Source organism: Thunnus albacares, chromosome 11, assembly GCF_914725855.1.
Source record: "Thunnus albacares chromosome 11, fThuAlb1.1, whole genome shotgun sequence".
In the NCBI taxonomy this organism is placed as follows: Eukaryota; Metazoa; Chordata; class Actinopteri; order Scombriformes; family Scombridae; genus Thunnus; species Thunnus albacares.
Genome location: NC_058116.1, coordinates 22,662,061 through 22,681,410, shown reverse-complemented (window position 1 = coordinate 22,681,410; position 19,350 = coordinate 22,662,061). Strand labels below are relative to the sequence as shown.

The 19,350-nt window shown below is 37.1% G+C and overlaps 1 protein-coding gene across 1 annotated transcript in view; it reads left to right on the top strand.

Annotated features, from left to right (window-relative positions):
- lrp1bb (low density lipoprotein receptor-related protein 1Bb) overlaps positions 1-19,350 on the top strand; it is a 201,102-nt gene that overhangs the window by 25,382 nt on the left and 156,370 nt on the right. The gene's annotated exons all lie outside the window — the stretch shown is intronic.

The window sequence follows — 19,350 nt, the reverse complement described above, 5'->3', positions numbered from 1 at the left end:
ATACAGATAGGAAAATGTAGTGAAGATCATAATTGCAGTATCACAGTATCAGCTACTATACTTCTTATATCAGATAGTATATTCAACGCCGTACATGGCAAGGAGAACTTTCCCCTTGCAGCAGTAAGTAGTAATCATGATAATGATCTCCATTACAGATTCTGCAAAAGGAAAGCGATTAGACACTATTCTAATATACTGCTAGCATACAATATAATAGCAGTAAGTCTCAGGATGCCGTATCTTACTGGGAGAATTGATGAGTCACGCCATCAGGCACAATTTCTCAGATAAACTGAAAGAAATTTGGACTGAAAGAAGTAGTCCTGTTTTTAAATGAAATTCTGTTGTTTTGGATGTTTCTTCTGGTTGCAAAGCTTTTTGCTGCTGAATAGGATGTGTGATTGTTTTTGCTCTTTTTTATTTTGAATACACAGCAACAACACAAAGACTTACTGGAACCTCCTCCAAAAGAAAACAGTATCATAGTACATTGTACCTAAAAATAATAGGGCTTTCATTGCACAGAATTACTTTGTGTTCTTATTTTACAAGCAAATCTTGCATTATATCAAACACCTAAGAATAAAATAAAATGATAAATGGTATAATCTTATCTTGATTGTCATTTTTCTGATACAAGTGTAAAGTAAAAATATGGTAAAAGAGCTTTTCTGTGCTATGTAATATAATATATTTGGATACCAAAGGTCCTCTTTTCATGAATATTGAAAGGTAAAGTGATTTTATAAACCTTAGTTTCAAGGCCTCCTATCTCTACTTAAAAAAATATATTTTTCTCTGTAACAACATGTTAAATGAAGTAAAGAGCCACAGTTGAATTACCAATAAATCCAGAAGTGTGTATGCTCTTTTATGTGTTACTGTAATTTGGATGTACTGCTGTGTATTTGAATTTTTTGTTCAAAGTGTCAGTTATGTCAAGTATTTTAAAGCGCACATCTACCATGACTGTCACTCTGGCAGTAAGGACAGCTTTCTGTTGCACTGCAGTATTCACTGTAAAACTATTTTATCTCAATTGACACACAGAATCAGTGAAGAAAACATTACTGAGCCTGGCTTTTTACCATACATTACCGCTGTGGGTTTCACACTGTCTTAACCTTGAGAACTGCATGTCCGCTTTTCTTGTCTCCCTTGTGTCATATTACACATTCCTTGTCCATTAAGGAGTAACATGACACCTCTGTGTTTAATTCCTTTAAAAGGCACTATGTGATTTGTGAGAATGTGTGACCTGAATGCTAACAATCCACCTCTTAATGCAACACTGCAGTCAACTACTTCAAATTTCCTTGTCTACATCGGTAGAAAGATTCAGCCTTTTGCAATGAAAACATTTGTTTTGTACAAAACCTGAATTTGTATTCTTTCTACATAGATAACACATCATGGTCTTTGTGTGGTGCCAACCTTTTGCTTAAGTTCACTCAGGGACACATACTGCACTGTATGCTTAGTCCCACATGGACAGAGCAAACTCACTGGGAAGCATGAGAAATTGAGGTCACCAAAGAGAAGTTTTAGGCAACCAGCTGGGTCTCTTGCAAAACTTTTTTCCCTCCCTTTTCTGCCTACCCCTTATGAATATACATGCCGAACATCCCGAGAGGCCTTGATATGAAGGTGCCCAGATGGAAAACCACCAAACTCTTTTCGTTCACCTTCAGGAAACTTGCTCATTCTTAATCGCATGCTCATGGCTGTGCCATGGGATCTGTGAAGTCTCCACTGCTTGCATTGAGGAAGGCAAATGTCAGATTTAAATAAACATGATTCAGCTTCAGACTGCATATGTTATCTTTAGGGCAGTCCCAGAAAGTGGACATAAACAGATTTCTTTCAAATCAAGGAAAATACAAAGGCCATTAACAGTTTAGAAACTGAATTTGGAGACTTTGTCTTTCTCTAACCTTTATTTTAACCTTTAAGCTTTGTTTCACTGAGAGGAAGCCTCTCTTTTGTAAAGCACTTTGTCTGTTAAGGTAGAAAGGTGCTATATAAGTGCAGTCCATTTACCATCTTTTGCAGGAACACTCTGACCACATTCACACAGTTACACACATTAACACCTGGAAGCTGCCCAGTACAACCGCAGTCTGATCTGTTGGCCATTTAAGGGCCTTGCTCAGTGGTAGTAATGAGGGAGGGGCAAATGCTGCTTTTTGCCAAGTCTGACTCTCCTAGATTAAAAAATGAAAGTTTAATTATGACGCCAGGCTTAATTCATGTCTGTTCAAACTGTTTACTGAATTTTTTGCACCAAAAAGTGTTCCATATAATGTGGTGCATGCTGTCTGCTCTGAACCAGAACAAACACAACAAAGTATTACTTCTTGTTGTGGGAATAAACCATGATGACTAAATAATTTAATCTAAATAGAAATGTCAGTGGTACTAATTAGTAGCATGTCAGTACTAAACTCTAGGGTTCTGCTTTCTTGACACAGTGATGGGATCCTGTCTGAAACTGTATCATGATAACACATTTACAGCACTGTCATCAAAATATCACTGATAGATTGACACTAACTCAACGGCACTGTGACATTGCTGTCTCAAAGTCAATGTCAGTAACGCAGCCTGGACTACAGTGGAGGAAATTACACAGCTGAATGTTAAAACCAGGGATACTGTATTTTGCTTTAAACTTCATTTGCTATTCATTTCCACAAAAGTTTGGTTATATTCTAAGTCCTTAGATAAGTATTGCCTTCAAATATCAACCGGTTATGGCATTTGATTAAATTTAGATTCTCATTTAGTTCCTTTTTTCTGTTTAAAACATCTGAGCATCTGGGTTTTATTGAATTCCCTCCTCCTAATATTAAGTTTTCTTCGATGTCTCCCAGTAGTGATATTGTGTTAGTGATGGTGGATAGACTGCGCCAGTTTTCACAAGGATTGTCTAGTTTTTCTACAAACAAAATGTGCGGCCATCAGACTCATTTAAAATGCTATGTTCACATGAAAAAATCAACATAATGGCACTTTTTTGTGCATATTGTGTTCCCAAAAAGATGATCAGCATCAAGTTTAATGAGTCATTACAAATTACGTAACATAATACAACGTTACATAATAGCCAGTGCTCAGTTGTCACATTAATCAATATTGGTTCAAAAAGGACTATGATATGTTGGTATTTTTTTGGCTTTGCACTGCAGTGCTTTGCCCACTCATATGTTATTTTTGTGCCCATTTCAGTGCACATGACGCAAATGAAAGAGGACATGCTATTAAATTGGAATTGAATACAAAAGACATAGTGGCACACTCTTCAGAGCCACATCGGAAGAGACAAGTTTGTTATGATTATAGCAAGAAATTCCAGAAATGGCGTGTGTGTGTATTTATGTACACACACTTATATACATCTCATTCATGTCCATGCTGTACAGTTGCTTGAAATGTTTAGTTAGTACTTCTGAGGTTTCCTCTATATCCTCTCTTCTCTTTCTGCCTAAGGTCTTCCTTCCTTATATTAAACTGAACTCACTCTGAGTGAAAGCTTGATTCAAACAACATATAATCGGGGGATCAGATATACACGTAAAAGGTGACTGCTAAAATGAGAGGAACATCCAGTTCACATCTTTCACTTCGACTGACATTTAGACAACACATTAGTCAGTACTCTGGTGTTTTTATCCCTGACGAAACTCGACCCACACCATTACATTCATCATTAATAACCTCATTTAGTAATAGCTCATAATTACTTGACATTTAGTGCAGAATCAGCCCATTTGTTGATGGTAAAGTGTGGAGCAGGAAAAAAAATCATTCTCACACAGAAAACAGGTCAATTTGAATATCAAGCACAACACACAATAGATAAATTTCATGCTTTGTTAACCCTCCTGCTTAAAAAGAACGACGCCTGTGAAGCTAGTTCAGACAGTTCGAGTAACACTACAAAAATTACACACGATACACTCTATGCATGTACAGTACACACATATTCATAGCCTTTCTACTATTGTATTCTGTTTAAGCTGTCACGTGTACATTCACTGCCAATACAGCTGCTCCACTGCTCACAATGCGACCAACTGCTGGCACTCACCACTCCATTTCATCCCCTTGTAGTCTCTGAATCTGAGGATTCCCCCCAGCAGGAAAGTCTGTTGCTCCCCCATCCCTCCTCTCTCTTTTTGTGCTAAGCTTTCAAGTCTCTTGAAATCAGTGACTGTACTGTATAAATATCTAGACAGTTGTCTAGGCAGTTGCTAATCGTTTCACGTGAGTTGTCTGAATAGACTGTTATTCTCTCCATCCTTGAGTGATATTATTTGTAGATTTTAACTCTACCAGTCCCACCCAAACATGTTTAAGTGAGGAACCAATAGCACATGTTGCTGTCAAACAACATATTCATTAATCTACAATAAGAATGAACTATTTTTATCAGCCACTTGGCAGCAGCAGAAATCTGAAACAAGAAATTATATCATCACATTTTAAGATGATATCTTGAACTAATTAGCAAACAGTTGATTATTTCCACATCCAGCAGTTAAAGAGCAACATGATCATCCATTTGGATTCATGTTTCTGTCCATTTGATGAATTTAAGCCTGATATTCACTCTCCTTTAGCTCTGTTTTTGGTCTTTTATCAGGGAAATATCTACCTCTTTTACTGCTAAATGCTCCATTATATTCAGCAGCTAGTCACTAGCTGCATCTGTTTGCCATTTGGTGCTGAGCAAGGTAGTGTACAGTAAATGACAATGACATCATGATAGCAGTGAGTAAAGCCAAAGGGAGCTGCAGAGTCAGATGATGATCTGTAGGTTCATCACTACAGGCGATGCCTCTGATATTACACACTGACATTTAATTTCATTGTTTTTATGAAAAATATAGATTATAGCTGCTTTAAGTTATGATAAAACTTCCATCTTCCAACTTTAAATACTCTCACATTTAAGAGTGCTACAGAGAGCAGCAGTATAGACACAGAGGTGGCCTTGCACCTTTTTGAAATATGTTTTCAGAATGTCTGTATCATTGGTCATAATGAATAATAGATTATGTCAATTTGTTAGTTTTAGCTTACTGTTTTCAGCTGTTTCCTTGTAAGCCATTACTTCCCAGATAGCAAAATTGCTGCGGCCCAGATCCAGGCCACACCCAGCACTTGGGGCACTTTCATCCGGCCCACATACTGTGTGGAATGATGGCGCTTGGGCAGTCCACTCCTGTTTCGCAGATCTGGGCCACAAGCAAACTGTATGTCAACCAAAAACAAACCAGATAAACCAGAACTGGCCCACATCCAGAATACACATACCTGAGAGCACCACATCTTTACCAAAAAAGGCCCACATTTGATTTGGGACAGTTGGGCCATATTTGCCATTTTACATGTGGGCCGTTTCATGCTCACATCCATTTTGTCTGGGCCAGAAGAAGGCCAGCATTGCCCAAAGTGGCCCACTTCCGTATGCTATCTGGGTTTACATTTCACTTCAACAAATTTGATGTTACACCATTTTATTTTATTATTGTCATTTTACATTGATTTTGTTTGCAATCACTTTTTGTGTGTCTAGCCTCGACTAAATTCCCCTTACTACACTATATATTATCTCTGATGCAGGCTACCTCCTCTAGCAGCAGCAGAAAAAAAGCCTGTTTACTATTATTTTATCCCTATTTATAAATCTGTTTCCTTGTTTATTTTGAGCTTTAATTGCTGGGAGATACTAACATTTCACAGACACACAAAGAAATCATGCATGCCTTTGCAGAATAACTTTAAGGATATTTATTTTAAGAGTGAACAGTGGTGCAAATGCACAGGAAATCCTTTTATCTGACTGGCTGCTCATACACATCATTAATCTTGTAATCACTTGAGAGCTGCTCTTAAAGGTTCCTCCTACACTTTTCTTTCAGTAGAAGTAAATGGCTTGATGAATGTGTCTTATTCTTCACTTTTAGTAATGAAATCTTTTACTCCTAAGTTAGCACTTTAGAGTGTTTTAAAGAGTAATTCTTAAAAGTTTGATAAATTTGGGCCCTGATTCTTTCCAGCAAAATGGATGAGCATCCAAGTTACACGTACACAGCAAGTTTGATTGTGTCCCTCTCTCCTGGGGAAAGACTTCACTATATTATTTATTGGCTTTTGTTAATAATTCACATTCTAGGCGTTGACCCGAACGATGGTTTGTCTTGAGTGAAAGGTATTATGAGTGAAGGTTAGTTTTTGAACGTTAACAATTTTGCTATGATTTTGATCAGCACGTTGCACTGATTAGTTGGATTACTGATTTGTGATAAACTATCATATCTGATACCATGTACAATTCTAATAAATAGGCAAACCTACATTCTTTGTGTATTTAGTATTTTCAAACAGCCTTTGTTTATCCTGAAAAACAAAATCTCCACTACTCCCATATCTGAATTTACCTGCAACACAGATAAATGGCAGTACAAAAATCCATTTTGTGGCCTGGAATTGGTTGTTTAAACACAGATTCAGCTATTTCTTTGTGGTCTCTGACACAGACGTGACCTGAGTCATCTGCAATTTGGATTTTGAGAAACTTTATTAACAATTTTAAAGTGGCTTGCCCAAACATCTGAGTCCTAATCTTTCTTTTAAAAGGATAGATTCACATATTTTCATGTTGTTTACTTGCCATAATCCTTCCTCCTTTTCATACTGCTTGTTAGATTCCTTCCTAATGTGCTTCCAATGGAAGAGATGGGGGCCAAATCCTCAGTATTATATTGTTATTACATTTATTTGAAGTTAAGATGAAGCTTCAGCAGACAGCAGAGAAAATTTTGTATCAATTTTGTAAAAACACTTGAATGTTGGCAGGTACTCACTTGATTTGATTAACTCAGACTGCTGAAGCCTCATTTTGTCTTTGGCCAGTTAACAGGAAGAATGACTGTGGCAAGCAAAACCAGTTTCAGTGGTCATATGGGCACCTGACTATTGTTTTAAGACAGACATGAAAAATGTGAACCTATCATTTAAAATTAAAGATTAAGACTCAGATGTTGGGGCAGACCACTTTAAAATTGTATATTAACAAAGTATCTCAAAAACTGAATTGGTTTAAGACAAATGTGGAGAATGTGAATCTATCCTATAAGTTTGTGTGCACACTGACATTGAAAGCATTATATGTTTAGCAATTCTATCCATGTCTTATGCAGGATACATTTTGGTTGTGCTCTGTGAAGATTGACATGTGGAATAAATAACAAGGATAATGACACAGAAAGAAAGACAGTGTCACCAATTGTTTCCTAGAGAGCGTAGTTGATTGTGATTGCATTTGATTGGACTTGGACACTCAGTGTCAACCTGTGCCAACCCCACTCACGCCAGCAGAAAATCATCAGCAGAAATAATCCTCTGAATGTCTCTGAATGTGATGAGGTGTTGCTGCTTCTACCGGCACTCTGCTTTGCCAGGCTCTCTAATGCATTTGATCTCAGAATATATGGATCTAATTCTGCCACGTAAGGGTAATCTGGACTTTTATGCGGCAATGATTTCCATGTCATAGCACAACTTGTCAAAGGCAATGTGTTTGCCCTCTACGGAGAACACACTGATTTAAGCTATTTGGGGATTTGAATTATAGTTGTCTTTTGAGTACATTTGCTGAGAAGTAGCAGGAAAAAATCTCATTACTGACGTGGAAGTGAGAAATTACTGTCTCCTTGGTTCATCTTCTTTGGCAAACACATACCTTAACAGTTTTTTTTTCAAATAGTCTCTGACTCTGACATTCCGAAACCAAAAATGATAAAGAAAACATTAGTATGCATTTCTCTTTATTTTCTTATAATAAAGCCTCTGAAAAACAAGCAATGTCAAACATGCACATTCCCTCCCACCCTCTGTCTCCGAACAACATTCAATTATCTCACTTGATTAACTTTTCATTACAACAACTCAAACAAACAAACACTTTTCTCCAGGGTGAAGGAGCCTGTGGTAAGTGATGCTCTTGTTCTGAAATGACTATCCATGAATACAGCTCAATAATTTTTTTAGTGTTTCTCAGGTTGAAAATGTACTGCCAACCAGCCTTGTAGACTGTAACATATTAGCATATTTATTAAATTTTTGCTCCTCTAATGGATGGAACATTTACAGTAAGTAGTCAAAGTGATGGCTCTCCTCTCTCCGGTGGTACACTGTGTGTTATTCTATCTCACCAGAGAGGATGGGCTTATTATCTTTAATAGTGTTTTATATCCTACTTCTGCTTTGTAATACAGATGATTTAAAGGTCATTTTCAAAGAATTTGTCAAAGTATAACATGTATTAAACTCATCTCATTTTGAATTCTGTGACAGATTTTGTTTGGCTGTTTGAGGTGTTGAAGTTCCAAGTCTTGTTAGCCTGATAACCCTGGTTAGGATTGACTGCCAGGCCCCTCTACACACTATTTAAACAAGAGCAGACACTGGCAATCAATATTTCATGCATCTTACTTTGTTGTTCCACAGTCTGGCAAGATATTGTCACTCATATCATTACTCTCCCTAATACGAGGAAACAATCTGGTGTCATCAAATCCTATTACAGCGGATTTTCTTCCTCAGGAGTGGTTAGAATTAAAATTTCATTGTTTGCTGGAAGATTTCGACACCCACACCCATGATGTTCCCTCCAATATTTAAGGGCATGTCAGAAGCCTGGCAGTGCACCAGTTCTCAAATCCCTTAGCAAATTGTGCTTTGAGGGATTAACAACATTCACTGTCACATTTGAGCCCTAGTTTGAGCTACAGGATTACAGTTTTTGAAAACTTCATGTATATGTGCATGTATCTCTCAATTTCTTGGGAAAATTATACCTTGTAGACCATCCGGACAGCTCCGTGTCACATCAAAGCTGACACACTTAAGCTCTTCAGATAACTTTCTAAAGCCTTGTCAATAAATTGTGTCACTGAAATCATAGCACATCTTATACAAATAATATTCCCCTGCACACACTTCTTGAAATTCTTGAATGTTTGATCCCCAGAGAATTCGTGACCCAATTTCAGCGTTGTGAAATCAATCTTGTCACTCTTGCCACCCAGAGGATACCAACCACAGTTACAGACCTACAGAATGGGTTAAGCTCCTAATTTATGGGTGGGTAATACACTCATTAAAGGACCTTGAGCCAGCCATGGGTTTACCTCCTGTACTGGGTTGGCGTCACAGTTTGGTCCCACACTAATTACAGACCTTGACTGCAAACAGAGTTTTGGGGAAAGGCTGGTTATTCGGAGACAAAGGCCATGGCCATTCCTGAAGGGAAGCTGTAATTAGGCCAGATGGGGCAATCTGACTGTTAGCCTTGGGTTAGTCTTTTCTTGCCCATGGTGAGGCTTCTTGTTTGTATTGGCAGTGGAACAGTGCCACACTCACCATTCATACCCTGCCATCTGTGTGGCTAAATGTGGAAGGTCTGAGGAACTTCTGCTCAAAGCCTCTAGATGGATTTGTGACTTTTTGTTTGAGTGATACTGTGGAGTGAATTTTATGTCCCAGATTGGCTGAAATTCATTGCTACTATAGGTTTTCTTGGTAAATAGAACAAAAAAATGTAATAGTTATATATGATTCATATCATTTTATATCACAAAATGATCAAAACTACAAGCGTTGATCAGTATCAAGATCTAAATGATTATATGGCCTGGCTCAAATATACTCTGTTTTTCAAATAGAAATCCCCAACGAATGACCACCATTGCTCATTGTATTCTTAACTGCTTACCAGTGGAGAATGCAACCACTCCTATTGCACATTTCAGTAATGGATATTTTATGTAAAAGAAAGGAAAAGGCCTTTTTATTATTATATTACTATTTATGATAATATATTTACCATACACTACAGGCTGCTGAAATTTAAAAACTGAACCTCATGGTTTATGTTCATTTAAGCACATTATATGCTCTGCCAGAGACGTACTGGCATTGCAATTACAAGATCACTGATAGAATCTGAGAAAATCATAACTTTCTCAAAACCCCTGTAGCAAAGCAGCAGAACCTCCCCTGAGTTTCACATATCTCAAACCACCATTTTTTTCTTACAAGGCATAATGTGAAAACAGATGGAATTAATTTTGTGCAATTGCTAGAATCATTCTGTTGATATATCTGATTACAGCAAATTAGACTGCAGTTGACTGCAAATGAGACAGGGATTGCTGTCATGAATGCATATGCTTGTGTGTTTCAGAGTGAATAACATTTGACCGCATATTCCAGTAATTCAAACATTTTACAGATCTTTGAGTTTTAGTCATTATGAAAGGATATTGGATAACAGGCTCATACATTTCACTGTTTTATGTCTAATTGTGTAGCACCTCATGAATATTTCTGAACTTTTGCAGTGATAAGCAGAGGCGGTTCTATGAATTTTTAATTGGGGTGGCAAAGGGATGTCTAGAGGTGGCCACAATGAGCACAGCACATAGGATTTTTTATATGCATTCATATTCTATTAATTATAGGCTAAAACATAAATTAATTAGCTACATGCATACGCATAACTTATTTATATTTTGCAGAACCTTTATAATCAAGTACAAATAACAATTACAAATAAATAGAACCTTTTTCTGGCCTCATTCACAAAAGTTAAGGCTATTACGTAGTCAAATGCTCTAAACAAACCATCAAACAAAAATGCATTATGCAAACCCTGGGTTGTATCTTCCTCCAAATTAACTGAAAATGACTAAACTGAATTATATTAGTATTATATACTATACCATTCATTATAGCATAAACTGATATAATAAGATGATTAGCCTGGATGTTTTTGGATAAAGAATAAAAAACAGGTTCTGACCATATTTGATGTTGTCAAAGTCATGGACTTTGTTCTGCAGAACAAACTGCAAGGTGTTAGGCAATTTCTGCCATGGTACACCAACATAACACCAATTTACAGGCTTGTTTTAATCTGAGGAGACTAGCATGAAGTGACTGGATAAGAAACATGCATCATTACAGACTTAGTGTGAATGTGATTTTTGGACAAAGCAACAATGTGTATTACCATCTTCAGGATCCTTTGTTATAATACATAATGCTCTGAACCGTAACTAAACCTGTGCAAGAATTTGTGGTCGTGGATCTATAACCATTCAAAGAGCTGATGAGGCCTTTTTCCAAAGGGTAGGATACTTTGAAATACTACCACTACCACTACTACTACTACTACTACTACTACTACTAATAATAATAATACGATGACTTACAAGTCCGTCAAGGCACACCAACTCACAGTAATTCATTATACAGATTGTCTCAAATGTCATAATTATATTGTCGTTATAGATATTTCCCTTATATGGCACACTGCCAAATGATTAAATCTGACAGGCAGCAATGACATTTCTCATCAAAAATATGGAGGCCTTTTTATATAAATCAGTACAATAGCTTGCAAGACAAGTGTGCTACACATTATTGTTCAGATTAAGAACAGCAAAAATAATTATGATTATTATGATAAGCCAATGTAATTTATGATTTGAGGATGAAATCAAGGCCTATGACTGATGCAGTAAGAAAACAATGCCTTGTTGACTTGCAATCAGAGATTGCAGAAACATAAATGAAAGAACAGTGCAATGTCAACAATAGCACAAGCAGCACTTAGATGTGGAAGTAATAGGCATCTGATTAACAAGTGCAGATATTGTACAATATTTGTATTTATTTCTTATCTGGATTACACAAGTGGCATGTTCATATCAGCAGTACCTGTAATAATCATAATCCAGAATTTACAGACTGTGAGAGGAGGGGTGTGGATTTGGGCAACAGACATCAAAATAAATGGGGTGGGAGAGAGAGAGAGAAAAAGAGAGAGGGGGGGGGAATAGGCTGGGCAATCAGAGCAGCCCTAATCTTTCATGGCTTTAGGGTAGAAATGAACTTTCAGTTTACAAAAATACTAGCTGATGCATTACGTGGCTATATCAGGACAAACTGGAGAAACTGAAAAATCGCTATTAACATAGCTGTCTCATTAATATCACAACTTCAGGGAGGGGGAGGGAATTACCTGAATCTGCTGCACAAAAAACGTTATCTGTGGAAGGGATACTTTGTTTTTTTTCACCTTACTTTGCAGCACTATTTGCATCAGTTGGCATTAGTGAAGTTAGCTAACACAACTTTTCACTGATCACACTCTTGGGTTAAGGGCTATTGACATCTTCAGACAGTCCAAATAACTCAAGATAATTTTGATACTGTCTGTTGCCTGTTTTAACTCTTTTTTTCTTGATGTGGACTGCCTTCCTTGTATCACACAACAGATGGAGTTGTCTATAAGATTTTGCTAGCAGCTCGTTATGCGCGTCCTGACATTTGATGTGCAGCTAAGTAATTATTCTCCCTCCTGTTACCAAAATTGATGTGAGGATGTGGTTGGATGACACATTAAGTATATAGAAATGAATTGGTCGTCCTAAAATTCCATGGCACATTTGACATTGCTCCACGGCACACCGGTTTAGAACCACTGGTCTAATAGCTAGTTAACCACTTAGCCTAAGCCAAATAACACAGGCTACAGTGTCAACATTAGCATCCAAATGAATTTCTTCTGAGCAGCAGAGCTGACGAGAGCAAAACACTTCAGAGGCTTACAAATTGGACTTACAATTTGTAAACTGCACTGTAATGTTCCAAGAAAAGTTGTGTCCTGCCTGGGTCCCAGTGCTTGCATGTGTTTGTGGTGTTGCAGACAGTGGAGTTTCATTTGATTTATGTTCTGCCGATAGCAAAACAGCTCTCCCCTTAAAGGAAAAGCGGGACAGACCAGACATACAGGGTACACGCCTGGTAGATGGTAGATCACACGGGGTCATCTGTGTTTTATTGGGGATCATCAATTTTTGTCCAAGCTGCAAAGCCGCAAGTCATCATAATTGTTTTACATTAAAAGTTGTTTATAAGCCTATCCCTAACCCTAACCCTAACCACTCCCATGACCTACAAATTAAAAATAAATGTAAAAATGTTCTCCCAGGCTGTGGAATCTAGCATCAACCATACAGGCACAGTGTCTTGGTAGAAACAAAGATGCTGGCCAAACACCTGCCCTACAGCGAGGTGGAAGCCAATGACGTGGCAGAAATTTTAGGGTGGCATCTTGTATGGCCAGTCAGATTGTATGGGTGGCACTGACCACCCCGGCTACCCCTTTAAAACCGTGCATGGTCATAAGGTAAAATCTTTATACTTTTTGGAGAATATAATGGAACAAATTAAGTATGCTGTTTGCTCACATCTTCATGGTTACAACTCCCACTTTGAGTGTATTCTTTCCCTTCTAATGTGCTTTTCACAGTTGTATTATCCCTCATTTGTAGGGAGCTGTGTGGTAAAGATAGAAGATAAGATAAAAGAAATGTTTCAAGAAATATTTTGCATTAATGCCAGTATTATATAAAATAATATTGAGGTAAATAGGGTATAGATCACAGAAAATGAAAAATCATTTGCAAAGAACCCAAAGCATAGTTCTTCCACATATAGCATATTTGCAGACCATAGTATAAAGGCTACCACATGTACTTTACTATTGACTCATGTACTATACGCTGAGTGCAAAGCTCTATGCAAAGCATCAAGCAGGCTCAGTGCCAGATATACAATCCCTGTAGCATTCTGTGTTTGCCAAGAGGGAAAACTGATCATCTGGTGCCTTTGAGCAGATATAAGGATTAGCTTTGAATATCCTCAGCTCGGCATGTAGTCATTTTGCATACTGCTTCACAACAGGGAAGCATGCTAGTTACCGCACCATGGGAAGAATAATAATGCACAGGTCATGTGGGGTCCACAAGCAACCTTGAAGAAGACCAAAACAGAAATGGCTAGAGGTAGCATCAGTTATTGACCCCACTTTTTTTAAAAAGTACCTAATCCCTCAAAATACCTGACCTAGCCAGCATTTTTAATACACATTCTCATTGTGGGGTGTTATTAGGTGTCCATATAGCGAAGCTCTCTGTTGGAGCCCTATTGTTCTTGTTCTCATTATTCTACTTTCTTTCTTTCTTTCTTTCTTTCTTTCTCCCTTTCTTTTTATTTATTTTTTTCTTTATTTTTCTCCACTAAAAGTGTTCATGCAGCAAAAACCGTAAAAGCATATGTCACCAAATTGGCAGGTGGACTGCAAATTCCACCCACTACTCAGGCTCATAAAATGACACTTGTTGACCTCAAGGTGGTGCTGTAAAACTTTTTCACAATTATCTTGAAAACAGCTTAGTCTGGTGTCAAAATTCTTTCATCATTTTAATCTCTCAATTCATCTGCATCTTTGCGCCAATGATCCTCTACTCTAAAAATGTCAAATTTTGTGACTTTTTCCTCTATTTTTTTTCGAGAACTCGTCAGAAATCGTTGGGCCAATCATACAGTGACTGACAAGGGCAAATATGCTGTAACTTAAGAAAACACAAGCAAATTAAGAAAACATCTTTATCAATTTGACAACACATGCACAGAATTAAAAAAACCTGCTGCAAATACCACAACACAACACATTACAGGAACAACAACAGAAGAGTTTCCAGAAGACACTTAAGAGTAATGAACACGTCAATAACTAATAAGCTAAATGTCGTTAAAACACATTTGATGCCACTTTCCTATCGTAGTAAGGTAGACAACGAGCTACAACCTTATTTTCACCAAAATGAGCTGTTCTCCAAGCTGGACTAATAACATTATGTACAGCTGGCTGTGAGACAAGTGCCTGAAAAGAGATACTTCAAACAATATTCAATAACCGGTAAACATTTTTTCCAAACTAAGTGTTGTAGTATAACCAACAGCAGACCACTGATGTGTGGAGTGATTCTGGGGACACTACACTGTATAAGAGTGAAGTTAGGAGGGTGTTCAGAAACTACCTGCACCTGGGCAGCTGTGGCTTCCTTGTTAACCTCTTCCTTTTGTGTTCCTCCCAGGCCTACACCAGCCAGATGGATTAGGGTTTTGTGTTTTGTTTGCATGCATACACACTTCATTCATCCAAGTTATTCACTCTCATTGACTTCAGTGCAATACTTTACTATATGCAAAACCAAGTTAATGTTTACCCTCAACTGCTGTTAGTGACAGCTGTGCTCTACTGATGGTCCAAGCAAACTTCATGAAAATAACAGTAAACATTTCTTTGTTGATAACAATCATGTGATTAGTCTTTCAGTAATTGATCTATAAATCTGTAATTTTGGTGAATATTTGAACTTCCACAGCATAAAGTCCCAGATTTCCGTTGTATTCAACTTTGAGTTTGTGAAAACAAAAGCTGTGGACTATGATACAAAATTCCCAGGTGGGCAGGGCCACTTGGCAACAATGTAGGAATTCTTGCATGTGGTATGTTTTCAAGTGCTTATTGAGGTCATATTAAGTCAAAGGTTGCGTATTGTGGCTCTGTGAAAATTTATTTTTATTATTTTTTTCTGCTAAAAGTGTTTGTGCAGCACAAAACACCAAAAATTAGCAGATGAGTCACCTGTTACTCAGGCACATATAATGACACTCATTGACCTCAAGGTGGCGTGGTAATAATCAAGTTTATATTTTTGCAATTATCTGGAAAATGGCTTAGCCTAGAGTCAAATTTTCTTTTTCATTTTAATCTCTCAAGTCATCTGCATCTGATCTTCTGCTCTAAAAATGTCAAATTTTATGATTCCTGGCAATCTGCTTGGACCCCGATCATTGCTATATTTTAAAATATGTGTTTATTCATATAGAAATGCAGAAAGGAATTTGCAGAATCTTGTATAGATTAATGATGTAAGTTAGCAAAGACTCTACAGCTTATGGAGGCCCAAAGTGTTCAACATTAAATAAATAAATAAGACATTATGAAATTCAACTCATTGTTATGAAATGTTATGTCATCGATATCTTTTATAATAATAGGATTTTAAGTGATACCACTTGTATTTAGTTATCTACTTTATTAATTAAAAAAGTCCTCTGCCCTTTTTTTATTTCATGATGTCACTTTTCATGACTGTGGTGTTGAGTCCACCCCTTGCCTTTCAACAAATCATGTATGTCCAGCCTCTCTTAATATAGCAAGCTCAACTACTACCTCATTAAGTCAATTAGCTGCTGTTAGCTAGATTTACAATAATGCCAACATTATACTGAATCAACAGGATGTTGCTGTAAATAAACAGTACACACAGACACTGTAATTAAACCTCTTCAGTGTATAAGTCCTAGTTATCATGCTACATACCTACCATGTGAGCTTGAATTATTACTCTTACTCAGTGTTGAGAAGGTTACTTTTGAACTGTAATAGGTTACAGATTGCTAGTTACGTTACTTATTACATTTGACAAATGTTTTAAACTGGGCAATAAAGCTGATAAGTCCTAAAAGATGTATAAACCAATAATATATATGAATGTAACCCCTTTGTAATCACCAACATTTTAATTACTAACTGTAATTTAATTACATATTTTTACAGGAACTGTAAAAGATTATAATTACATTTATTTTGTAATTTAACTATGTAATGCTTTTACATGTAACTAGTTGCTTCCCAACATTGCTCTTACTATAAATTCAGAAATGCAAATATAATGGCAGAGGGTAAATATAGTGCACTATATAATAACTTGGGAGTGATTTTGGACACGCCTCAGCCTTTTTGATCTTCGCAGAATTTTCTCTGAGGAACATCTTTAGATTCAAAACACTGCTGAGGCAACCCAATAATTAGCCATTTAATTGGCCAGCTAACGTTAGCTGCTGCTTTTAACACTGTCTCTTCCAGGGTCTCTTCTTTGATGCAGTGTAATAAGCCAAGTTCACCCCCACCTGGCTAGCTAGCCAGCGAGATAGCTAGTGCAGCCTTTTTAAGCTAAATAAATAAAAGGAGGTGTTTCTGTGTCTGTGTACTGTGTTTACAACAACAACTAGATATTTGTTTCAGAATTACTTTGACGTTGTTGCTCTAGCTTACAGGAGCTAACTGGCTAAATCTGTTAGTACTTGCTTGCTTAAGACGCAGGGAGCATATGATTGGCTGAAAGGTGAGGGGCTGTGACACCACCACTGTTGTTAAAAATTACATTATGAAATATAACTTGACATGAAATAAATATGTTATTAGGAAAAAATGTATGTGTAATAATGAGTTGACTTTAATAAGTTCTTAAATAAGTCACAAATAAAATCATGTGATCATTTATTTGAAAATGCAGACACAGGAAACAGGTTGAGAGAGGAGTATGACATGCAACAAAGGTCTGCGCTCAGAATCTGCATTGTGGTTATGTGTATGACCAGTAGGCTACCAGGACACCACATTTCATTAATGTGTATTTATTTATTTGATATTGAACATGTTGGGCTTCCATAACAGTTTTACTGTTTAGCTTTCTTTTATACCCCTACTGAAGGGCCATCATACAATCATAGAGAGCCTTTTCCTTACACAGCCATTGTTGATCTTTGAATTGATTGACTATAGTAGTGTAAGGCGGTCAGAAGGGGCAAACAAAGATTGTTTTTACTGAGCCATTCAAATGCTAATACTTCAGAAAGATAGCAACCAGTGACAATGTGTCTATCCGAGCAGACACATTTTACTGGCATATTTGTGGGTGGATGTAATTCTGGTTATTTTCAACCTGTGGCTGATTGTATTCAATGTTTTGTCATTTCATGGTAGAGTTTCATGTGGCTCCACTTTGCCATGACTTCTCCTCTCTAGTCCACTCCAAAATGGCCAGCATAATATGAAATCACAGAACGTGAAATAACCAAAACACATCCTCATCCTCTGAATTAGTTTGACATGAAGGTTTGTCTTTCCCAGCTAGCTCATATTCATAGCATATCATTTGGCTGTCACAGTATTTTTCCTGTTAACTGAAGTTATGTGGAAGGAAGTGTTTTAATCACTTTTTAGCTGTGACTGTCAGTTTGGCCTTTATGATATAAATGAAAAAGGAATTCTCATTGTTAATTACAGCTTCAGATTAGTTCAAAAGTGAATTAAAGTACAAACTGTAAAAACATTAAATCATCATGATGGTGATAACTATCCCCATATGGCTCAGGTTGAAAATACTGTAAATGTAATTATCCTTTTGGTTCAGACTGTTGGTGCCTCTAGAAAGTGCAAGCTCAGGCTGAAATGCAGTATGTATTCTGATCAGAAGGAAATCCATTTCTAGGGATTTCAGATACAATGATTTTGTGTTATGTCATAATAAGCGACTCATTATGTCAGGGCTGGCCACATTAATAAACAGTGCAGTTTTAACAGTGCAAACCAATAGGCTGCTGCAATGGGGTGGGGGATACTTTACGGCTCTCTTGTTACATTGAGCTTACAATACATTTTGAAAGTGTGGATACAGCCACCAAGTGTTTTCTGAATGCATGTGTACTTTTATGTGTATGTCTACGTATATCTCTACGAATATCAACTGAAAACTCTACTATCGCCTTTGAGATTTTCAGCAAGTTTGATCAAAGAAAACTGAGACACCATCCACGTGAACATTGTGTCTTTACTTTAATAAATAAGGTAATATGTCAGCATTGCATTTCCTTCAAAAACTATTAGACAATGCAAATGTGTTGTATGTGAACATAATGTTTGGAAACAAGTTCTCCTAAAGAGCAGTATGCTGCAGTAAGTAACAGAAACTTAAACTTTTTAACATGAAAGTTGAGCCGCTTGAAGGCTTTAACATCGATGATTTGGAGTTAGGCCCTTGCTAACCTTTCTGACTTGTCTGGTGGTGATATTAGCTTGACTCTAAGAGGTAACTTAAGGTCTGTTTGTCTGTCTCGGTGGGGGGAAAAAATTGCTTGCTTTGAGAAAATCTCCAGCATTGTTGCATACTTCCATTTTCTGTGCAGTTTGAAGTTGGGGTAGTTTCAGAAGATAGAGAACAATTTGGCCACACACTTTGTCACCACAAAGAACTGCGGTGATTCACACTGAGCATCGACGGTCATTTCATGCATTTTGTTCATGCATGAAAAAAATATTCAGATATACTGTGTTTCATTTCTCAAAGATCTATATATTTAGTTTGTATAAGAGTGTATTCTGTATTAAAATGTACATATGATGAAAAGATCATTTTACTGCCTCTAATACTTGGACTCATGATTTGATGTCTCATGCCTTGTTTAGTGTCTTATTTTGTCCACCACCTAATGTGTTTGAACTTCGCTGGGTAATTTTGGATGAATCTTTGCATATTTATAGTGTAGCAAAACCTCTAGGCATGCGTGCCA